The sequence below is a fragment of the Trachemys scripta genome, chromosome 2, assembly GCF_013100865.1.
Source record: "Trachemys scripta elegans isolate TJP31775 chromosome 2, CAS_Tse_1.0, whole genome shotgun sequence".
Taxonomy (NCBI): Eukaryota; Metazoa; Chordata; order Testudines; family Emydidae; genus Trachemys; species Trachemys scripta.
In genome coordinates, this window is record NC_048299.1 from 251,487,956 (window position 1) to 251,493,955 (window position 6,000).

Below are 6,000 nucleotides of genomic sequence, written 5' to 3' on the forward strand. Positions count from 1 at the left end.
CTTTTTAATGTGTTCCTTTGACTTTATTTGCCCTTCCTTATCATTCTTTTTCCTTATTTGCTTGTTTTTAAAATACATCTCTACCATGCAGGGAAAGTGTGAATGAAATAATGTCTCTACGTACTGGTTAATGTTTAAGGACCCAACTGTAAGAAGTGCTCAATGACTCTTAGTATCAGGCTATACGCGAAGTTGCATTTTAGCATGGTGTGCATCAGTCATGTGACCAAAATTCTTCATGAATGGGAAATCTTCAGTGTTGACCACTAGCTAACTGTCCCCCTACTGAACATTTGTGTTCATGTCTACCATCGTAACACCACCTGCAGGCTGGATTAACTCTCCTGTGGGCCCGTGGCTATTAGATTTTGTGGGGCCCCTGTATACAAGTCTTTTTCCTAATTTAAAACAAAATGATCACAATTATGGCATCGAGGCTATTAATGCTATACTAAACTTGCATTTTAATTAACATAAAGCCATTCGGTCTTAAAACATATAGAATATGGTTAAGTTAATTCAAAATAGTCTACTTCTTACCTTAGAACAGCTGTTATATTAGTTTATTTCTGGGAGGGAATTTGGATGCAGGAGGGGGCTCCAGACTGGGGCAGAGTGTTGGGATGCAGGAGAGGGGTGCGGGTTCTGGGAGGGAGTTTCGGTGCAGGAGAGAATTCTGACCTGGGGCAGGGGGTTAGGGTGCAGGAGGGGGTGTGAGGTGTCAGCTCCGATCAGGAGGCATTTACCACAGGCAGCTCCTGGCCGGCGGTGCAGCAGGGCTCAGGCAGGCTGTCTGCCTGCCATAACGCCACACCACTCCCGGAAGCAGCCGGCTGCTGACACGTCTTTGCGCACCCCTGAGGGGAGGGGGACAGTGTGTCATCATGCGCTGCCCACAAGTGCCGCCCCCACAGCTCCCACTGGCTGGGAACCGGCCAATGGGAGCTCTGGGGGTGGGGGCAGCATGTGGAGCCTCCTTGCCAGTCGCCGCCTGCCAGGGGCTGCAGAGACATAACAGCAGCTAGCTGCTTCCGTGAGTGGCATGGGACCACTGCATGCAGGCAGCCTGCCTGAGCCCTGCTGCGCCATGGCCCCCTTAGGCCATGGCCCTGGACTGCAGCCCCTAAAGTCCCTGCGTTAATCCGGCCCTGACTACCTGATTTAGCTGTATCTGTACATACTCCATAATTAGAGCAGACTTTTCCCCCCTTTACAAGGGAAACAAAAAAAAAATGGCTACCTCTTACAAAGGAATTAATGTTTTTAGTTAGCTCACAAATAAGTCAAGGCCACATTACAATTTAATTTCTGCACAATGTACAATGCCACTGCCACATTCCTCCTTACTCGACAGCTATATCAGAGCTGTTTCCTGTACCCTATCTCTCTCATCACCCTTGTCAATGATACAGTCACCATCACTAATACAAAAATGATCACATTAGGATACTAAAGCAGGTGCTTAATCTTGATAGGTGATGAACATGCACAGCTCTCAGTGGAACACTCAGCATCAGGCAGCATGGTCGCTTGCTTGGGTTTATGGGTAGGTTGTAATTAAGGCAGCTGTACTTGAACTCTCCCTCCTTGGTATGCGTCATTTCTCTGATCTCTAATTCTGACTGAATTATTATCCAGAGGCTGCTAAGTCAGAGTCTGCTGACAAAAAGCATTTATAATGAAAAACAGAATCATTTGTAATGAGATTTTTGTGCATGGTTTTTCATTTATTTTCATTTGGTAACTGTTAGAATTAATTGTGGTGACTACAAAAAGCTTAAAGCGAGCTTCATTCAGTTTTTAAGAATCATTCATAACTGCAAACAACTTGCAGCTAGGATCATGGGTAAGTGCTGGTAAGATTAATGTTTTGTGTTTACTTTCTTGCTGATGTTTGGCACAAAAGAACATACAACAGCAAAACACAGAAACCAAATTTTACAATGGCAGTAGCATTTCTAGAACAATATTTTAAATTGTTGTCAACAATCCAGTTTAAATCTAGAAAGAAAAAGGTAACTGACAGAACTGCTCAGCCTTAGTGAGCAATTCCTTAACGGTTTTACTTTCCAAGAAGAAAAAGGACATAAAACATATGTCTGTGTTTCCAGCTATAACAATGGTTATCTCCTACACCTGGATATTGTATCAATAAAGATTTGGAATTCCCTGCTCTATATGAGTGTGCTTCTGTGACACAGATTCTGTCTTCCACAATAAGGACATAGGAAAACAGAGGAAGGATTGGTTCAAGTTCCAGTGTTACCACGGAATTTTCATGTGACTTTGGGCAAGTTATTTAAACATTCTGTGCTTCAGTTCCCTCTCTGTAAAAATGGACAATACTTCTCTACCTCACAGGAGTTCTTTGAGGATAAATCCATGAATGTTGTTGCAGTGCTCAGATACTATGGATATTGGGGACATAAAAATAGCTGGAAAGATGGATCTGCTGTACCAGATCAGACCAATGGCCCTTCTAATTCAGTATTCTATCTCCTGTCAGTGGCTTCAGAGGAAGGTATATAACCCAATGGGGGAAGTGCAAATATGGTATGTAGATGCTCTCACCTTCAGGCCATCAGTTTCAATTCTAGTTCAGGTCCATTAGTGGCCAAAATCCTGACCATCTAATTTCTGTTTGACAGACTGTGTAAAAACAATTGGTGGTCTCAGTCCAGTTCAGAATGAACAACATAATTTGTACCGAGTAAAACGTAATTTGGCAATAACTGGTAAATGTATTGACAGAGACTAAGGCTTGATTTGGAGGATAGAGCCTGAAATATATACTAATTCCTGGAGGAGATCTCTTCAGATCAGAGTTGAGGAATATTTGTGAGACAGTGTTAGGAAGCTTATACTTCTGTGTGGCATTTTCAACAAATCAGGCTCCTTGAAGGTGTCTCAAGTTGGGCACCAAAAATCACTAATCATTTCTGAAAATCTTAATCATGGACTTTTAAGATGATAGTGCCTCTTTAAGCTCTACTGTTATTATTTCTTATTTGCATTACAATAGTGCCTGGAGGCCCTAACCAAAATTGGGACCCCATTGGGCTAGGTGCTGCACTTACACGTGGTGAGAGACAGTCTGTGCCCTGAAGAGCTTACAATCTAAAGAGATAAGATAGAAGAAAGGTGAGACAGGAAAGAGAAGCACAAAGAGGCAAAGTGACTTGCCCAAGATCACATAGCAGACCAGGAAATAGAACCCAGCTCTCCTGAGTGACAGTCCAGTACCCTACCAGTGCTACTGTAACCCAGATCAACTAACATAGGCCAAATCAACCTGAAACTGAAAAAAAAATGGATCAAATCCTGGTCCATTGAAGTCAATGGCAAAACTCCCACTGACTTCAATAGGATTAGAATGTTGTGCTTGAAGTGTTTACCTGAAGCTTAACCAACAGGGCTGTCGATGTTTGTGATATGAATGTGAATGTCACCATGTGGGGCAGTTTTTTCATGATCTCTATGACAAGCACAGTTAGATAATCCAAGCGTTAAAACAGCGGGGATTGCTCTGCAGTAGAGCTTTCACCTTTGCTACTACTGGTGGAGCTGCTATGTCCTACTGCAACAATGGAAGATTTTAAGAAAAATGCTTTTGTAGGCCTGACCTTTGAGAAGTTGCAGATCCTACCACAATCTCCTCTCTCTGATCTCTCTGCTTTTATCTTAGTCACAGGCAGTTCATATGTAAGGATGCTTGGATGACAGAGAGTCCTGTGGCACCTTTAAGACTAACAGATGTATTGGAGCTTAAGCTTTCATGGGTGAATACATCTGTTAGTCTTAAAGGTGCCACAGGACTCTCTGTTGCTTTTTACAGATCCAGACTAACACGGCTGCCCCTCTGATACTTGGATGACAGAGTCACACTGGTGATGGGCTAAAGCAGAATGCCTAATACTAAAAGAAGAAACTAGATTAGTAGGTACCTCGTAATCTGTACACATTTAATGAGTAAAACCAGATCTTTCTAACTGAGGTTAGGTCAAATAGGCCAAACTGGAAAAGTCAATGATTTCTCCCCTCTCACTGTAACTATTTCATTCTTGAAGCAAAGCAGAGACATCTGATAGGGACTTATCAGACTTTCACTTTTTTCTTTTCAATTATCCAGACCTGACCAGTCTCATTTAATTGTGGATTCATTTTAAGGCAGCTTTAAAGACTTCACTCGCAAATCAAATTTGTGTCTGTGAGAGATTTTGCATACATTTGCAAACTAGAAGTGCACTCTACAGTTGTGTGAGTGTGATTTTTTTTTCAGTGTGTTTTTTCGCAGTGTAATTATGCAAAGCAATACCGTGTATGTGTTGTGGGATGATTTGGCCTGAGATGTATGTGTGATTTTTCAGGGAAATTGGGATGATATTGTAGGGCTTTGTGTGTGTGTGACTATGAAGAGGTGAGGTATGTATGATGGTGCAAGGTGGTTGGGGGACATTTTACATGAGGTGTGACTGTGCAGAGGGGCCTGTGGGTGTGACTGTGTTGTGTGTATAATTGTACAGGGAGCTGGCTGTGGTTGTGCAGGGGGTTGGGTGTGGGTGTGTGATTGTACAGGGGGGCAGAGTGCTTCTGGGTGTGGATTTGTGATTGTCTCACATCTCATTTTCAATAATCCCTACCCCTACCCCTTCCCATTTCCTAGAGCAGCTCTGAACCCCAAGCCCAGTGCCATGACTGAGCAGCCCACTTGTTGGTCTACATGGACCCTGCCTGGCACTATCCTCCAATGAGGGCTATCCCAGTCCCTTTCACCGCAGGACCAAGAATATCGTGAGCCGGGCTGTTATAAGCCAGCACAATTTGCTGCTGGTAGCAGTTACTGACATCTAGGAATTCTCTTTTGCTGCTTAGTCATAACTTGGTCATAGACTTCAAGGTCAGAAGGGACCATCATGATCATCTTGTCTGATCTCCTGCATGTCATAGGCCACAGAACCTCTCCCACCCACTCATATAATACATCCATAACCTCTGGCTGAGTTAATGAAGTCTTCAAATCACAATTTAAAGATTTCAAGTTACAGAGAATCCATCATTTACTCTAGGTCAAACCAGCAAGTGACCCGTGCCCCTGCTGCAGAGGAAGGTAAAAAAAATCCCAGGATCTTTGTCAATCTGACTTGGGGGAAAATTCCTTCCAGATCCCAGATATGGTGATCATTTAGCCCTTGAGCATGTTGGCAAGACCCACCAGCCAGACACCTGGGAAAGAATTCTGTGTAGTCCTCCCCATCTAGTGTCCCATCTCCAGCCGCTGGAGATATTTGCTAATAGTAGTTGTGGATGGTCCGTATGTCATTGTAGGCAATCTCATCATACCATTCCCTCCATATCAAGCTCAGCCTTAAAACAAGTTAGGTGTTTTGCCCCTACTACTCCGCTTGGAAGGCTGTTCCAGAACTTCATTCCTCTGATGGTTAGAAACCTTTGCCTAATTTCAAGCCTAAACCTATTAATGGCCAGTTTATAGCCAGTTGATCTTGGGCCAACATTGGCCCTTAACTTAAATAACTCCTCTTCCTTCCTGGTATTTATCCCTCTGATGTATTGATAGAGAGCAATATGTCCCCATATCCATCATTTTGTTAAGCTAAACAAGCCAAGCTTCCTTAAGTCTCCTCTGGTAAGGTAGTTTTTCTATTCCTCTGATCATCCCAGTTGTCTTTCTTTGCCCCTGTTCTAGTTTGAAGTCAACTTTCTTAAACATGGGAGGCCAGAACTGAACACAGATTCCAGATGAGGTCTCACCAATGTCTTGTATAATGGAAATAACACTTCCTATCTTCAATCCTAGTATGCATCAAGCGAGGCATCTGGAAATACCTCATTTGATGCATCCTAGGATTGTGTTAGGCTTTTTCAAAGCCACATCACATGGTGGCTCATAGTCATCCTGTGACTGACCAAGACACCCAGGTCTTTCTATTCCTCTGTTGCTTAGAACTAATACACCAGCAGCAAATAGCAAAGATTTTGTTT